This window comes from Bos indicus, chromosome 21, assembly GCF_029378745.1.
Source record: "Bos indicus isolate NIAB-ARS_2022 breed Sahiwal x Tharparkar chromosome 21, NIAB-ARS_B.indTharparkar_mat_pri_1.0, whole genome shotgun sequence".
NCBI classification, from domain to species: Eukaryota; Metazoa; Chordata; class Mammalia; order Artiodactyla; family Bovidae; genus Bos; species Bos indicus.
This window is the reverse complement of record NC_091780.1, coordinates 52,739,612-52,758,645: the sequence shown is the minus strand read 5'-3', so window position 1 is coordinate 52,758,645 and position 19,034 is coordinate 52,739,612. Positions and strand designations below refer to the sequence as shown.

The window sequence follows — 19,034 nt, the reverse complement described above, 5'->3', positions numbered from 1 at the left end:
GAATCCCCTATCTCCTCTTGCATCTAGGAAAGCTTATGGTATTGAATTCTGGCTGAAGGAATTCAGGATATTTCATTGAATTCTGGCTGAAGGAATTCAGACTATTTCTTCTTCCATCTATTAGCAGAGTGAGCACATTTCTAAAGTGACTTTGGAAACTATTTGTCAAAAATTAAAGAGACTCCATTTTTTTCATCCATTAATAACCAGATGAAACAATATTTTCTGATTAATATGACCACCATTAACTAAGCTCACGGAGAAGGTAATGGCACCCCACTCCAGTACTCTTGCCTGGAAAATCCCATGGATGGAGGAGCCTGGTAGGCTGCAGTCCATGGGGCCGCTAAGAGTCGGACATGACTGAGCGATTTCACTTTCACTTTTCACTTTCATGCACTGGAGAAGGAAATGGCAACCCACTCCAGTGTTATTGCCTGGAGAATCCCAGGGATGGGGGAGCCTGGTGGGCTGCCGTCTATGGGGTCGAACAGAGTTGGACACGACTGAGGTGACTTAGCAGCAGCAACTAAGCTCAAGCATGCATGGAAAAAAATTCTCCTTTGTATTAAGACACTGAAGTTTCAGGAATTACCTATATTTCAGCTAATATTGATACTTAGCTCACCTACAAACAGGGTCTTTATTCTCTTTAGAAGAATGTAATATAAAACTTGTTATATGAGTTTCTAGACAAGTTTAATCAGATGTGTGTAGTAAATGTAATACAGTATAGAGATAAATAAACAGGGACATTAATATAACAATGAGATGTTAAGATATTATTCTCATTCCAAAAGTATCAAAGTTTCATTTGGTATAATGCACACACAACAAAAGGAAGGTAAATCTATCTGCTGCTGCTGCTGCTAAGTCACTTCAGTCGTGTCCGACTCTGTGTGACCCCATAGACGGCAGCCACCAGGCTCCCCCATCCCTGGGATTCTCCAGGCAAGAACACTGGAGTGGGTTGCCATTTCCTTCTCCAATGCAGGAAAGAGAAAAGTGAAAGTGAAGTCGCTCAGTCGTGTCCGACTCTTTGAGACCCCATGGACTGCAGCCTACCAGGCTCCTCCATCCCTGGGATTTTCCAGGCAAGAGTACTGGAGTGGGGTGCCATTGCCTTCTCCAAAATCTATCTAGTGATTCCCTAAAGATAAAGCCCACATCGAAGTAAGTAGACTATTCTTACAGTGGAATCCCAGTCAAAGTTCAAGGGGGTAAGACGTGGTAGGTTATAGAGAATTTGAGGGAGTGGTATATTTTAAATGTATGATTGTCTAATTTGCTGGTCAAAAATCAATCACTTAAGAATTAGCTAGAATAGTTTCTGGCATTAACTATAAAGTCATCACCAATACGGAAACAACATCTGCTTTTTAGTGTTTAATTAATTTAATCAGAGGGATATTACACAGTTAATTATGAGTAATAAATAGAATAAATTATTAGAGTGCAGAATTCTGCTAAGGACAAATTTTAGGTGCTTTGTGAAGAAGTAATAAGAGAGCAAGTGACCACATCAGTTCATACAGTATAAGTCAAGTCGAGCACACGGTGAGCCAGGTTCCTCAATCAAAACAGCCCTGTTAGAGAAACAGTCACTGTTTTAGCTGAGCTTATTGTTGCCTATCAGAGAAGGCAATGGCACCCCACTCTAGTACTCTTGCCTGGAAAGTCCCATGGATGGAGGAGCCTGGTAGGCTGCAGTCCATGGGGTCATGAAGAGTTGGACACGACTGAGCGACTTCACTTTCACTTTTCATGCATTGGAGGAGGAAATGGCAACCCACTCCAGTGTTCTTGCCTGGAGAATCCCAGGGACAAGGGAGCCTGGTGGGCTGCCGTCTATGGGGTCACACAGAGTCGGACACGACTGAAGCGACTTAGCAGCAGCAGCATTGTTGCCTATAGAATCCCATGGACAGAGGAGCCTGGTGGACTAGAGGCTATGGGGTCACAAAGAGTCAGACACAAAGAGTCAGACAAAGAGTCAAAGTGACTGACCATGAGAGAAAGTAGCCACAACACCTAAGAAATCAAACATTCTATAATATGATAAAGTTACCTACATACACCGTATACCAATTATTCTCTTAACATGGAATGTCCAACAATTATCACATTAAAACTCAATTTATGTTTTATTTTATTTTGCTGGTTTGTTATTAGATTCTTCAAAGACATATTTTCTGTCAGAATTCTGTATGAACCTTAAAGCAGAGTAACTATATATCTCCTTTCATTTAAATAAAAAAAAAAACCCAGACAACAGGAAAAAAACATACTGACCAAATAAATTGCTTTAGCAATTTAATAGAAACATAATCCAAACAGAAAATACACCTCTTTGAGAGAGAAATATTATGTCAAGAATTACATGTATTCTTTTCATACATATATTTATCAATGAGTATTTCCCAATTTTCTACAGCAAATACATGTGCTATGGCCAAATGTATATGATGAAAAGCAGTATAGCCAAAAAATAACGCATATCAGTTAATAAACAAGTAATTATAGTGTAATTAATTAAATATTAATCCACAGTGAAAATCCTGTTTATTTAGTTTCTAATTAATGATATTGTAGGTTGTGTTGGTAATTTTGATATCATCTCCTGTGAGAATCATTTGATTCACATATTTAATGCAATTCTGTTTTTGAAAATTTATTTGTCTTAAAAATAATGACAGCTTTTCACAACATAGATTTTATTAGACACTTAGTTTTCTCAATGGAGAAGGCAATGATACCCCACTCCAGTACTCTTGCCTGGAAAATCCCATGGACAGAGGAGCCTGGTGGGCTGCAGTCCATGGGGTCACTAAAGAGTCAGACCTGACTGGGTGACTTCACTTTCACCTTTCACTTTCCTGCATTGGAGAAGGAAATGGCAACCCACTCCAGTGTTCTTGCCTGGAGAATCCCAGGGACGGGGGAGCCTGGTGAGCTGCCGTCTATGGGGTCACACACAGTTGGACACGACTAAAGTGAATTAGCAGCAGCAGTTTTCTCAAATATGGGAACCAGCTCAGCAATTCTGATTCATGTGCAAATCCGTACATGTAAGGGAGTTAAGTGCAATTATAAACTCTGATTGTAATACACACACACACACATATATATACACCCACACAGGCATACATACACCCACACATACTCAAGGAGTCAATTCTCAGGTGCATTCTACATAACCCTTTAAAGGTCCCAGGGGGATCAAACTCTAGCTCCCCAGTATAGTATTTAGCTCAATAACTCACAGCTGGATTGTGTTTGGTACGGTCAGGCCACTCAAGATGACTATTCTCTTGTTCTCTGTGTATCCCCTGCCTGAGCAGTGCCTGCTTTTACCTCTGTCCTATGCTTGTAACTGATCTTCTTTTGTATTTGCCTCAGGCCTCAGCTGGTGATTGTTCTCATCAAAGGCCAGGTGAGGGGCTTGCTCCTCTACTGGTTTCCCTGGTAACTAGGGAGCTCAGCTGAAATCAATTCCCCTTGTAACTGATAATCGCTCCTCTCCTGGCAGGAGCAATGACTGCCGCCAAGTCCTGCCTGCAGGTCACGGTGCATAGTGGGGCACTGCCCAAGACCTCGCCTCAGACAGGTAAGCTTCCCCATCCACTAAACTGCTGATCTCTCTCCTGCTGACTCTGTCCTCTTTCTTTGGTTTTGAAGCTAGGCAAGCACAGGCCTTATAGGCCTGTGGGGTTCAGCCCAACCGTTTTTCTCCCGTTTCCTCATCACAGTCTCTCATTCCTGCTCCTTGGGGTCACTTCCCCAAGTAATCTGCCTGTATGCAAGCCCTTGACTCCAGCTTTGCTTCAGGGTGCAAACCCAGGTTACAACTCTTGGTTGTAGAGGCCCTTGAGAAAGTATAATTTCAGGATGCAATTCTGAAGGTGGTATTTAACCCATTGGTCAGATATTGAAGGTTATAACTTGTGGTATATGGAGAGGTAAAAAATATAAAATAAAGCATTATTTGCTACAGCGCTTGACTATGGTGTGTTCAGAAGGTGAACCATTGGTGTTTTGAGGTAGCAGTATCATTTATAATGTATGAAGGCAGTCAAAACTGTGAGAATTGTAGAGTGAGAGGACTCAGTAAAATGCTTTACATACCTTCCCAAACTGCCTAAAATCAGAATAGCCAACCAACAAATCCAGGCATACAACTAACAACTAATGCCCCAAGGCATTATTAAAGCAACTTATCCTGTATAGACTCTGAGCAAAACATACTGAAAATCAGACACAGGATTTAATTTTAAGTAAAAGCTACAAAAGATGAATACATTGTTTCAACAAGTCTTCTAAACTGAAGTCATGGCCCCCACAGGAGAGGAACAAAATGACACCTGTGTTGTGGGACAAAGTCATTAGGGAAAACAGTTAAGGATCTTCTAGTGCAGATCTGTTGATAGCTGGAGCTGTGTTCCCTCTCTGCTATTTACCTGGGCCCAAAATGGCACCCTACTCCAGTACTCTTGCCTGGAAAATCCCATGGACAGAGGAGCCTGGTAGACTGTAGTTCATGGGGTTGCTAAGAGTTGGACACGAAGGAGCGACTTCACTTTCACTTTTCACTTTCCTGCATTGGAGAAGGAAATGGCAACCCACTCCAGTGTTCTTGCCTGGAGAATCCCAGGGATGGCGGAGCCTGGTGGGCTGCCGTCTATGGGGTCGCACAGAATCGGACACAACTCAGGCAACTTAGCAGCAGCAGCTGCAAACTATGGTGGAGGTAATGAAGATAATGACGACATCCTTCAAAAGATCCCATGCATATGTTTCTACGCTCATTACCCCAATCCTGCAGCAGGCCACCACCGACCCACGACTCCACTGGAGACTCCTAGACACTCCCAGGCAAGTCTGGGTCAGTCTCTTGTGGGGTCACTGCACCTTTCTCCCGGGTCCTGGTGCACACAAGTTTCTGTTGTGCCCTCCAAGAGTCTATTTCCCAGTCCTGTGTAAGTTCTGGCAACTCTAAGGTGGGGTTAATGGTGACCTCCTCCAAGAGGGCTTATGCCATACTCAAGTCTGCTGCACCCAGAGCCCCTATCACTGTGGCAGTCCACTGCTGACCCGCACTGGTCATAGGAAACACCCTATTCCAAAAACACAAGAGAAGACTCTACACATGGACATCACCAGATGGTCAATACCAAAATCAAATTGATTATATTCTTTGCAGCCAAAGATTTAGAAGCTCTACACAGTCAGCAAAAACAAGATCGGGAGCTGACTGTGGCTCAGATCTTGAATTCTTTATTGGCAAATTCAGACTTAAATTGAAGAAAGTAGGGAAAACCACTAGACCATTCAGGTATGACCTAAATCAAATCCCTTATGATTATATAGCAGAAGTGAGAAATAGACTCAAAGTACTAGATCTGATAGAGTGCTTGATGAACTATGGATGAAGGTTCGTGACATTGTACAGGAGACAGGAATCAAGATGATCCCTAAGAAAAACAAATACAAACAACAAAATGGCTGTCTGAGGAGGCCTTACAAATAGCTGTGAAAAGAAAGGAAGTGAAAAGCAAAGGAGAAAAGGAAAGATATACCCATTTGAATGCAGAATTCCAAAGAACAGCAAGGAGAGATAAGAAAGGCTTCTTCAGTGATCAATGCAAAGAAATAGAGGAAAACAATAGAATGGGAAAGACTAGTGATAACTTCAAGAAAATTAGAGATACCAATGGAACATTTCATGCAAAGATGGGCTTGATAAAGGACAGAAATGGAATGGACCTAACAGAAGCAGAAGATATTAAGAAGAGGTGGCAAGAATACACAGAAGAACTGTACAAAAAAGATCTTCACAACCAAGATAATCACGATGGTGTGATCACTCACCTAGAGCGAGACATCCTGGAATGTGAAGTCAAGTGGGCCTTAGAAAGCATCACTATGACCAAAGCTAGTGGAGGTGATGGAATCCCAGTTGAACTATTTCAAATCCTGAAAGATGATGCTATGAAAGTGCTGCACTCAATATGCCAGCAAATTTGGAAGACTCAGCAGTGGCCACAGGACTGGAAAAGGTCAGCTTTCATTCCAATCCAAAACCAAGGCAATGCCAAAGAATGTTCAAACTACAGCACAATTGCACTCATCTCAAATGCTAGTAAAGTAATGCTCAAAATTCTCCAAGCCAGGCTTCAGCAATATGTGAACCGTGAACTTCCAGATGTTCAAGCTGGTTTTAGAAAAGGCAGAGGAACCAGAGATCAAATTGCCAATGTCCGCTGGATCATGGAGAAAGCAAGAACGTTCCAGAAAAACATCTATTTCTGCTTTATTGACTATGCCAAAGCCTTTGACTGTGTGGATCACAATTAACTGTGGAAAATTCTGAAAGAGATGGGAATACCAGACCACCTGACCTGCCTCTTGAGAAATCTATATGCAGGTCAGGAAGCAACAGTTAGAACTGGACACGGAACAACAGACTGGTTTCAAATCAGGAAAGGAGTATGTCAAGGCTGTATATCATCACCCTGCTTATTTAACTTCTATGCAAAGTACGAAATGCTGGGCTGGATGAAGCACAAGTGGGGATCAAGATTGCCAGAAGAAATATCAAAAACCTCATATATGCAGATGATACCACCCTTATGGCAGGAAGTGAAGAACTAAGGAGCCTCTTGAATAAAGTGAAGGAGAAGAGTGAAACGTTGGCTTAAAGCTCAATATTCAGAAAACTAAGATCATGGCATCGAGCCCCATCACTTCATGGCAAATAAATGGGAAACAGTGGAAACAGTGACAGATTTTATTTTGGGGGGCTCCAAAATCACTGCAGATGGTGACTGCAGCCAGGAAATTAAAAGATGCTTGCTCCTTGGAATAAAAGTTATGACCAACCTAGACAGCATATTAAAAAGCAGAGACATTACTTTGCCAACAGAGGACTGTCTAGTCAAGGCTATGATTTTTCCAGTAGTCATGTATGGATGTGAGAGTTGGACTGTAAAGAAAGCTGAGGTCCAAAGAATTGATGCTTTTGAACTGTGGTGTTGGAGAAGACTCTTGAGAGTCCTTTGGACAGCAAGGAGATCCAACCAGTCCATCCTAAAGGTAATCAGTCCTGAATATTCATTGCAAGGACTGATGCTGAAGCTGAAACTCCAATACTCTGGCCACCTGATGTGAAGAACTGACTTATTGAAAAGAACCTGATATTGGGAAAGATTGAGGGCAGGAGGAGAAGGGGACAACAGAGGATGAGACGGTTGCATAGCATCACCAACTCAATGGACCTGAATTTGAGTAAACTCCGGGAGTTGGTGATGGACAGAGAGGTCTGGCATGCTGCAGTCCATGGGGTTGCAAAGAGTTGGTTGTGACTGAAATGAACTGTAGAAACATTGATCCTATGGCATGGGAGAGAAACTTCATAAAATGAGGAGATGTGACACACCTGCTCACATTCATAAGATACTCCCTCTAATTTAAAACACAAAACTTTGTGTCTCACATACTGCTATTAAGAGTCACATTGCTTGGTGGACTTTTGGAAATTGAAGGCATTATTGATCAAGATTATTGCAAGCTCTGAGCTTCCAAAGTGGCTCAGCGGTGAAGAATCTCCCTGCCAATTCAGGAGGTACAAGAGACATGGGTTCGATCCCTGAGTCGGGGCGATTCCCCTTGGGGGAACAAATGCCAACCCACTCGAGTATTCTTGCCTGGAGAATTCCATGGACAGAGGAGCCTGGTGGGTTCCAGAGCGTGGGGTATCAAAGAGTTGGACACAACTGAGCACACATACATGCACACATTGTGATCTCTAAATGAGACCCAGCCCTCTGCAGGGTTCAGTTGTGTGGCCAGCTTATAATGACCTGGTCTGATCACCCAGCAGATCCTGTGGTGCTATCTGTGATAGATAAAAATGCTGGGTGGTGCCCTTACCACCCCTCTGTGAGAATCACAGGGTAAAATTCTATGATTATGGAGAAAATACTTATTTTGCTGCCAAAAAAAAAATCACTTGTAAAGTGAATCCTTTCATGTTACTGGTTGATGCTAAAAGACTGTGAGAGCAGAGCTGTTCATCATGAGCTTAAATTTATTTCACCTACTGAGCCATAACTTGGAGTAATGTGATGGCAGCCCATTATATAACAGACAGAAAACACATTTGGCGTTAGATCTGAGAAGATCCAGAGGGCACAGATTGGTTATAAAAAAAGACTACTCAGAGAGAGATACATTTTTTAAAATCTGAAAAAATGTCTTCAAAAGTATTTTGAAAGTTAATATATGCATAAAGCAAAAACAGAATGTGATATAAGAGGAATTCTTAGAGCATAAGAAAAACATCTTTAAGAGAAAAAATGGAAATATTCACATGTCTTCTCCCTTCTGTATCCCTTTCTCAGAACACTAGCAAAACAAATCCATGTTATAACAAAAATAACCTCAAGCAACAAACTTTTTATGCTATATAACTGCTTTTAATTTTCCACTAGAAATATATCATCACTTCATTTTACATTGAATATTAATTATGCAATTGTTCTAATCCAAACATTCTTCATTGGTTTGTATTTTTAGAAAAAACATTTTAGGTGAACAGCAAAATGTAGTTTTGTTTATAAAATGAAATGTGTACTTTATAAACTATGAAGTTATAAAGACAATGATAAAGGAGGGAAAATTATCCTACAAAATAGTTAAGAATCCCCATATAATACAGATTCAAGAAACAAATAGTTTGAAGGGATAAACTTAATTTTTCAAAATTTTATATTATAGAAATTTTATGAAAATAACTAATTGAATTAATGGCAACAATTGTACATCTAAAAAAAGCCCAATCATATATGAAGGAGGCTCTCAGGAGGTGATAGTTTAGTCATGTGAGCTGAAATTATCATCTTTTATTTTCTAGAGTCAATTCATGTAGTGTCTAAAATTGATACATAAAGAGATGTAAAAAACTGAGGGTTATGAAATGGCGAGGTGGGCCAAGAGAACTTTTTTGTGTGTTTTATTTTCTTTTCAAGTGCATATATTAGTTTTATAACACTAATAAAATGAAAACAATGCTATAACAGTAAGATTTTTGTGTTCTTTATTGATCATGTTGAAAAGCTTAAAAAGTGTAAAGGCATCTATTGTTGATTCTAATAAGGAAACAATTCAAATTGGATGCAGCTATACATAGGTCCTGGCATGATGAAAATTTTAATTTTGTTAACTCCATTTTCTTAGTCTTTAAAAATGAGTGGTATTAATAAAGCAATAATAATACTCTAGGTTAAAGAAATGTTAATTGAAACCTTAGTTTAGGCATATCTGATATTTCTAGCATTGATATTTCTTGTAGTCTGTTTGCTCTCATTTAAGATTTTTTTTTCCCTGAACATACTGCTATAGACTGAATGTTTATGTCCCCTAAAAATTCATTGGCTGAATCAGTAATTCCCATTGTGATGGTATTTGGAGGTGAGGCCTTTGCAAAGCAATTAAGGGACAAGGGTGGAGGCATCCTGATGGGATCAGTGTCCTTATTAAAAGGAAGAAGCCAGAGCATTTTTTCTACAAAACAGGACTCAGCAAGTCAGGAAGAGGACTTGCTCCAGAACCAAACCATGGTGGCACTCTGATCTTGGACTCCCCACATTCCAGGACTGTGAGAAATCATTTTATGTTATTTAAGCCACCCAGTCTATGTTTTTTCTTAACGCAGCCAAAACTGACTAAAGCACATATGACTCAAATGAAGATAATAATAGGGTTGGTTTAGTCATTAAGTTGTCCGAATCTTGAGACTTCATGGACTGTAGCCTGCCAGACTTCTCTGTCCATGGGATTTTTCAGGCGAGAATACTGGAGTGGGTTGCCATTTCCTTCTCCAAATAACAGGGTTAAGTGGACTAAAACTCCATGTTCTAAATTTCCAATTTTTGCTTTCTGAACATTCATCCCAGATCATTCCACTATTCTTTATTTTTCCTTGTTGCTTTTTGTTGTTTTGATATATCTTTTAGAACTGAGTGGTTTCTCGTTAGGGTTCTGTTCTCTTAAAAGCTAGTTGTAACTTATTTCCAGAGCTTTTTGCAGTGGCATGTAGCATTATAGAAAACTATTGTATTTATTTATTTATTCTTGCCAAAACATCCTCCCATGTGGTCAGTTAAAACTTTCCTCATGATCCATTGAAACAATATATGGGCAGTACAAGAAGGATTCCTCTTTATCCGTAGAATTATGCTAATATTATTAATTTTGCCTTGAATGACATGAAATTACTATAAATGTTGTGGTCATTATATTCTTGTATATAACTGTGGTTGCACTCTGGTGTTAATAAAAATCTATAGATTTTTTCATACTTCCTTGAATTTCAATTATATGTTTTCTGTAAATGATATGCATTTTCTCAGTTCCAGTCCATAAACTTTAAATTTTTTTTGCAAATGCTAACCCAAAAGCAATCAATTAACAAAGAATGATAAAATATATCCCTATATATTACTCAATGTTTTCATTTCACTCTGAGTGTGAAGGGAAGGGAAGGACTGATGAAAATAGATGATGAACTCTTTATTTTTCACAGCATTCCTCCTTGCATGAAAGGTGAGTAGTTGTAGCTAGGATTTTGCCGTAGAATAGATGACTGTTGGAGGAGGTCATCAAGGAGACAAGACCACCGGTTGACCTGGGAGGGGTGGACCTGGGCGAGACAATTACAGGCTCCCTCCCTTCTCCCCCAGGGCTTCCCTGGTGGCTCAGACAATAATCTGCCTGCAATGTGGGATACTTGGGTTCAATCACTAGGTCGGGAAGATCCCCTGGAGAAGGACATGGCAACCCACTCCAGTATTCTTGCCTGGAGAATCCCATGGACAGAAGAGCCTGGCAGGCAATGTCCATGGGGTCGCAAAGTGTCAGACATGACTCAGTGGCTAACACTTTTACTTTCCCTTCTCCCTCATCCTTGAATGTACATTTCACTTGCCCTTCCCTGCTCCCAGAATCTGCTGCAAGGATACAGCTTTGAAATAGAAATGTGTGCTGAGACTGTCTGGACTGAACTCAAGTAAAGCCTCTATGTACAATTTTAGTATTTGGTGGGCAGGTGCAGAAATTTACTCATCTTGCAGTCATCTAAGAGAAGTGTTTACATTCCCTGGCTTATTAAACTGGATCCCCATCAATCGGGAGAGGTCTGCCTCTTTCTTTGGTCTCTCCCAGCCCTCTGAGTGTGGATGCCAGTTTCAGATTATACCTAGGAAGCTCCTGAGAAAGTTGGGAAGCAACAGTGGCATAGCAATTTGATTAAATTCGTAGTGAATCTCTCATTTCATATCTCCTAAAGACCATTAAATACTTTTTTCTTCTCCTTGACTTTGTTGCATTCTCAGCTGTAATTCTTGGATCTTTTTCATTTTTCACTTCTACAATATAAAATATTCTTTTAATTGAAGCACTAAGGTTTTTAATTCCAAGGTCAAAATTTCCTTATATCTTTCTTTACTCTCCTAAACTATGATTACCTTATAACTTTTTCATTTAATATTTTTAAATGTATAACATTTTTACTTTGATATTTTAATGATAACATAGTTTCTTTAATATCTCTGAAATTATATCTATACTATTTGTTTTTTAGTTTTTCTTCTGTGAATCATTTTTTTGGGGGGAGAAGGAGGCTATGTGTACTGAGTTTAATGTCTTTCTTTGTATGTTTGTATTATCCTCAAATATTTAATGATTATTTGATGACTATTCAGCTTGAAGGTGCATATTTTTTTTTGACTTGTAATTTAATATGGCCTCTAATTATGCTGGTTCCCTTCGTTGAAATTTTGGTAGGACAAAATGAGTTCTATTCCCTAGTGAAATGAAGGTGTAGCTCATTTACATGTCCATTCTTTCTGATGCTCATAATTTGAGACTTTGCTCTTCTTCTCTAACCTCGACACCTACAGTGAATGTCACCAGTTTCTACACTTGAGTTTCAGACAGTTCTAGATTTAAGTCTGGAGCAAATGTAAGAGAGAACTATTTATTTTCCTCTTTTGCTTAATTCACACTTAGTGTCTTTGAAGTAGGAAGGTTTTACCTGAGGTTTTGTTTGATTCCTTTTATGTCTTTCTTTTCCTTTCCTAAATAACATCAATTATTTTTAAAGAAATTAGCTTGCAGTGCTTTATAGTTTGATCATGCTACCAACAACTGATACATATGTGGAGAGCTGAAGAATCCTGGCTATCCCAGCAATTCTGAAAGCAGTTCTTTAATTTTTTCCTGATTAATTTTGAAGATGCTCCAATTTCTTTGTATTTGCTGACTTTGTGCTTGAAGTTTATCTGTTACTACTTCCCCTTTCTTTGAGTGTGTGTTCCTTTTCCATCCTTTGCATTTTTAAAGAATTATTTAAGGTTTTTTTTTAATTATGTAATTTTATGGCATTTTGATATATTTTAGTTTTCCATTCTTATCTAAACTTGAACCTTTTCATTTCAAATTTCATATGCTTCTGTGACATTAATACTGTTGAATACATTTTGGTAATTACTTTTAAAAATGTACTTGTCTAATTTATTATGCTTATAAAATAATAGTTCATAGCTGACCCACTTTTCTAGGAAACATAAAAAAAATTGTTTCTCAGTAAGAGATAGCTTGTTTAATTTCTCTAGGCATTTGCATTGATGTATTCCAACTTCTAAAAATTGTTCACTTAATAAAATATGATTAGGTTAATTTATCCATTTCAATTTTATCTCAAAGCTATTATCTCATATAACTTCAATTTGGTGATGTGCAGCATCTCCATTAACCATTTTCTGTGCAACTTCTCAGTTACCACTGCCAATTTCACTAGAAGTATTAGTGGGTTTAAGTATTTCTCTATAAACATAAACCTATGTTTATTAAATTTAATAAACACACACTACATATAAGATGTCGATTTCAAATGGATTTCATTTAAACAAGTCCACGGAACTCTGTGAACTATAGCACAATATAGGTGCCATGAAGACAGTTCTGTAGAGCTGGGTTAACAACGTTGTTAGTGAATCTCTATGAAAGTAGAGACTTAGTTTCTTGATGAATGTTTTAAATATTAAGTTAGTTGGGTTTTGATTAATTCATAAATGATATTAAGACATATCTAAACACCCTATTAAGTCTAACCAAGGCTTATTTTTTAAAAATTAAGAAAGTAAACATAATTAAAATCAGGGTACCCCCAAGAATATCATTTCTAACAGGTCTGGCACATTAAGACTATATTTTAACATGTGTAATCAACTCTTCTATTTTACCTATTGCACAATAAGAAAAAATAACAATAGTCTTTTTAAATTTTTTAATCTAAAATAATTTTTCATACTCTACATTTAATGTCACTTTCTGACCTCTTTGCTAAGAGAAATAACCTTCAAAATTACTAATTATACTCATAAAATATTTCCCATATAGTTAAAAAAATACATTTAAGATAAAAATTAAAAAAATAACATACTTGATTTAAACTTTTCTCTTTCACCTTGAAGCTTACCTAAAGCTTTAGTCTTATCCTACAATTCATTAAAGCAACCTCTGTTATTTAAATTAAAATAGTGTTTTCACAAAAAGTGGCTTAATAAACTGTGGGACCTTAGATAATCTAACCTATATCTAATTCTGTGTCTACTCTCCACCTTCTAAAATATAAAAAAATCAGAAGAAATTTTGTGATTTCGAGTGTTGACAGATGTTTGTGATCAAAGGTGCCCAATAGATAATAGCCAGCTTCAAAGCTAAAAACAAAGGAATATTTTAAGAGGTTAAGTTTATACCTTAGATAGATTTTGGTATTTTATTCCAATTAAAATTAATTTTCTACATTTACAAAAATAAAATTATTCCACATTGTCATATAGACATGGCAAGCTATGTTTCTATACCAGAATTTAAACTTTCGTAATGTAGAGTTAGGCTCAGCTGATAAAGAATCCACCTGCAATGTGTGAGACCTGGGTTCGATCCCAGGGTTGGGAAGACCCGCCGGGAAGGGAAAGAATACCCACTCCAGTATTCTGGCCTGGAGAATTTCATGGACTGAATAGTCACAAAGAGTGGGACATGACTGAGTTATACAGAAAGGTCACAGTATTTACATCAGATAATTTTATGCTATTTGTAAAATAATTCCTGTCATGCTAGTAGACACTGCACTGACCAACTTGGGCTTTGCTACAACAACCAAGTTGTTAGCTTAGGTCCAGTAGCAATCCATCACAAGATGAACTGATTTGGAGCTGAACCTGGGTAGGGGCATGATTCAGAAGATTAATATTGTCAAGATTGTAATAATCTTCAAATTTCCTATAAATAAGGACTATGTATACCATAGATGTGAAGAGCCAACTCATTTGAAAAGGCTCTGATGCTGGGAAAGATTGAAGGCAGGAGGAGAAGGAGGCAACAGAGAATGGGATGGTTGGATGGCATCACTGACTCAGTGTACGTGAGTTTGAGCAAATTCCAGGAGATAGTGAAGGACAGGAAAGCCTGGCATGCTGCAGTCCATGGGGTGGCAAAAAGTTGGACATAACTTAGCAACTAAACAATAGCATAGAAATTATCCTGTATAACATTTGTAGATAGGGATTCTTAAAGACCTGCTTGCATAAAGTAAAAAAAAAATCAAAACAACCTCAGTATATAAACATGTGGACTAGGAGGTTTTCTTGCTTTGTCCCCAGTTGACTTGGAACCCACAACTGAATCCCGGTCAGTTGTCATGATGTCTATTAATAAAAGCGAGTATGTGATCAAGGGTTGATTATACTAGATAGGCATAGTAAATATCTCTGTAATTCTTAGTGATTTCTTCTATAATGGAACTGACCTTTACCAAGATTATACAGTGATATAGTGGAATACTGTCATTATCAGTCAGATCAGATCCGATCAGTCGCTCAGTCGTGTCCGACTCTTTGCGACCCCATGAATTGCAGCACACCAGGCCTCCCTGTCCATGAGTTCTATGATAATACTGGTACTGATTATCAAAATATTTGGAGATCAAATTAAAGTCTTTTAAAACTGTATTCTGATGGAAAATTACTGCCTAAGGAAAAACTGGCTTTAGCTAACCATCAGCTTGTTTCTATTCTAAATATTCCTGTTCAAATTTATCACATGGTATAGATTAAGGAGGGAAATTGAGTAATTAAATAACATAAAATATGAAAATTTATGTAATGGCCCTATAGAATAGATTAATTTTTTTTCAGTCCAGCCTCTACCATACTAGCTCCCTGAAATGTTAAGCAAATGCAAAATGCTGTTCCTTTTACTTTATCAGGTACATAAATGCTATACTAAATGTCAATAACCAAGAAAATATTATCATGTATTTTCCAATAGAAGGCATTCAAGGGCCAGATTTAAATCAGTTAATTCAGGAAAGAATTAACTCTGTTGGTTGGGTTATGCAAACCCCGCATATTTCTAGGAAATACCTGTCTTTAGCCAGGGTCCTTTGCTGGTTCCTGAGATCTAAGCCCTTACAATATTATACAGGATAAGAGTGTTTTATCTGGCAGAGGCCTTTGCAACATTCACTACCATTTGTTTAAATAGTTTATGCTAACAGTATGATTTAGGGTGAAATTCTCTCTTTGTATGTTTGAAACCGTGGGCCAAGTAGTATCAGTTGATCAGAGAGTTTATGCTAGCAATATAATTTATAAGTAATGTCTTTCTTTGCTCTGGGCAGCTGGCATCTGAGCAGCTGAGGCCAGTTATACAGATGCATGCCTGTATGTTTGAATTTCAGTAAAACTCTGGATACTGAGACTTGGGAGTTCATCCTTGGTTGGCAATGATTTACACATATTATAATACATTGTTGCTATGAAAAACAAGTGAAGTCATGCAATTCTAGGACAGGACATTTGGAAGTTTGTGTCTGGTTTCTCCCGGGCATTGTTCTTCACACTCCTCCTGGGCATTGTTCTTCACGCTTCTCCCATTGCTGGAATATATGCGTACCTATATGTGTAATAACCTAGGACGATGAGTATAACAGCTTTTCCGAGTTCTGAGAGTCCTTCTGGTGAATCATTGGTCCCAAAGCTCGTCTTGTGAAACCCCAACTTACAGCTCCTTTCTGATTAATGGCAGCCTCTGATTAATGGCAGCCTCTGATTAATGGCAGAAAACATTGGCTCATATTTACAAAATACATCTGTTCTTTGAGCTTTTGGGAATATAGTATCTAAATTAGAATTACCATCAATTTTGCACTTAAAAGATCAAAGTACAAAGCCATTGTTCTCTAGTAAAATAGATTTCAAAACACATACACACAAACAAGAGAATTAAATGTGTGGACAGCAGGGATTGATATAAATATAAACTTTCAAGGTATGTCAGTATATATTATAGTCAGCATATTTTAAAAGATAATTTGCTGCTGCTGCTAAGTCGCTTCAGTTGTGTCTGACTCTGTGCGACCCCATAGACGGCAGCCCACCAGGCTCCCCCATCCCTGGGGTTCTCCAGGCAAGAACACTGGAGTGTGTTGCCATTTCCTTCTCCAATGTATGAATGTGAGAAGTGAAAGTGAAGTCACTCAGTCGTGTCCGACTCTTAGCAACCCCATGGACTGCAGCCCACCAGGCTCCTCCATCCATGGGATTTTCCAGGCAAGAGTACTGGAGTGGGTGCCATTGCCTTCTCCGAAAAGATAGTTTAGGTCTAGGTTATTTATTTTAAAAAATCTGATTTAAGAAAATATATTACCAGGCCCTCAAGTAGCTCATGAATAATTATTTTTTCAGTATTTCTTATTGCTAATATAATTTATTATTAGAAAAAATATTGTTGACCCTTATAATAAAAATGTTAATTATCCAGTTTAATGCAAAACATATGTCAGGTTCGGAGTTAAATTATTCTCCTCTCTTTTCATCATTTGTTCTAATCCTTGTTGTTGTTCAGTTGCTAAGTTGTATCTGACTGACTCTTTGTAACCCCAAGGACTGCAGCATCCAGGCTTCCCAGTCCTTTACAATCTCCCAAATTTTGCTCTAACTCATGTCCATTGAGTCAGTGATGCCATCCAACCATCTCATTCTCTATTGACCCCTTCTCCTCCTGCCCTCAATCTTCCCAGAATCTGGCTTTTTTCCAATGAGTTGAATCTTCACGTCAAATGGCCAAAGTATCGGAGCTTCAGCATCAGTCCTTCCAATGAATATTTAGGGTTGATTTCCTTTAGAATTGACCGATTTGATCTTCTTGCTGTCCAGGAGACTCTCAAGAGTCTTCTGTAGCACCACAATTTGAATGCATCAATTATTTGATGCCCAGCCTTCTTTATTGTTCAACTCACACATCCATACCTGACTGCTGGAAAAACCATAGCTTTGAATATACAGACTTTTGCCAGCAAAATATCTCTTTTTAATACACTGTTTAGGTTTGTCATAGCTTTTCTTCAAAGGAGCAAGAGTCTTTTAATATCATGGATGCAGTCACCATCCCTAGTGATTCTATCACATACTTTTAGAGGAAATAAAACATTCAATATCTCTCTGAAGGCCATCTCATTAGTAACTTGTAAAGCTGAGCCTGTGATCTGTGTTTATTACACATGTGTGTTTGCACTCAGTATAAGTAAGTATGTGGCTCTTGTGTAGGGTATGTATGAATATAGTCATTCTACACAACCTAAATATTACATCAATCAGAATAGTCTATTCTAAAATTCATCTGAAAATACAGTATCCATTATAAATCCCTTATAAATAACTTTGCATGTTATCCATTATAAATAACTTTGCGTGTCAAATCTGAGAATGAATTTAGTGATTTTTTTAGAAGAAAAAGGATGACAAGTAAGACTATTTGAAAAATATATTTGAGTTCTTAATTCTTGACTACAAGGCAGACCTGTACTGGTATATGTTTTTCAGTTTATGAACATGTGGATACACTTCATGTAGGTAGGATGCACTTTTCTCCATATAAAATAAAGTAGAAAAGGGCTTTGGCTCTCATTAAGGGCATGACTCCTATTTATTTAATTATCTCTATTTATTAACTTGTATATTTGTTGAAATAACATTTATTTGCAAACTATTCTGGATATTTTGGTCACTGGAAATGCACTGGTGAAAAAAAAGTGATATCTGAGTTCTTGAAAATGAGTTTTGTAGAGTATGTAAATATTAATTTATGTAGAAGAGATATCAGTCAAGAGGGAGCATCAAATATTTAAACTGAAAGCAAGGAGCAGGCAGTTTACTTGGAATAGAAAACGCATAAGGAAGTTTTAGTATTTAATAAGCCACCAGACATCTTTCTTTTTGCCATGTCATATATACTAGACTTCATTGCTATCAGTTCAGTTCAGTCGCTCAGTCGTGTCCGACTGTTTGCAACCTCATGGACTGCGGCACGCCAGGGCTGCCTGTCCAACACTACCTCCCAGAGTTTACTCCAACTCATGTCCATTGAGTCGGTGATGCCATCCAACCATCTGATTCTCTGTTGTCCCCTTCTCCTCTGGCCTTTAATCTTTCCCAGCATAGGGGTCTTTTCAAATGAAACAGTTCTTAGCATCAGGTGGCCAAAGTAATGGAATTTCAGCTTCAACATCAGTCCGTCCAATGAACATCCAGGACTAATTTCCTTTAGGATGGATAGGCTGAATCTCCTTGCAGTCCAAGGGACTCTCAAGAGTCTTCTCCAACACCACAGTTCAAAAGCATCAATTCTTCGGCGCTCAGCCTTCTTCACAGTCCAACTCTCACATCCATACATGACCACAGGAAAAACCATAGCCTTGACTAGACAGACCTTTGTGGGCAGACTAATATCTCTGCTTTTTAATATGCTGCTAGGTTGGTCATAACTTTTCTTCCAAGGAGAGAGCGTCTTTTAATTTCATGGCTGCAGTAACCATCTGCAGTGATTTTGGAGCCCCCCCAAATAAAGTCAGTCACTGTTTCCACTGTTTCCCATTTATTTGCCATGAAGTGATGGGACCGGATGCCATG

The 19,034-nt window shown here is 38.3% G+C and overlaps 1 long non-coding RNA gene across 1 annotated transcript in view; it reads left to right on the top strand.

Moving 5' to 3' along the window:
- Positions 1-3,529: 3,529 nt before the first annotated feature.
- LOC139178360 (uncharacterized) overlaps positions 3,530-19,034 on the top strand; it is a 46,949-nt gene continuing 31,444 nt past the window's right edge. The window contains exon 1 of the long non-coding RNA XR_011562779.1: positions 3,530-3,607. This is a non-coding gene — a long non-coding RNA (uncharacterized lncRNA). The remainder of the gene's footprint in view (positions 3,608-19,034) is intronic.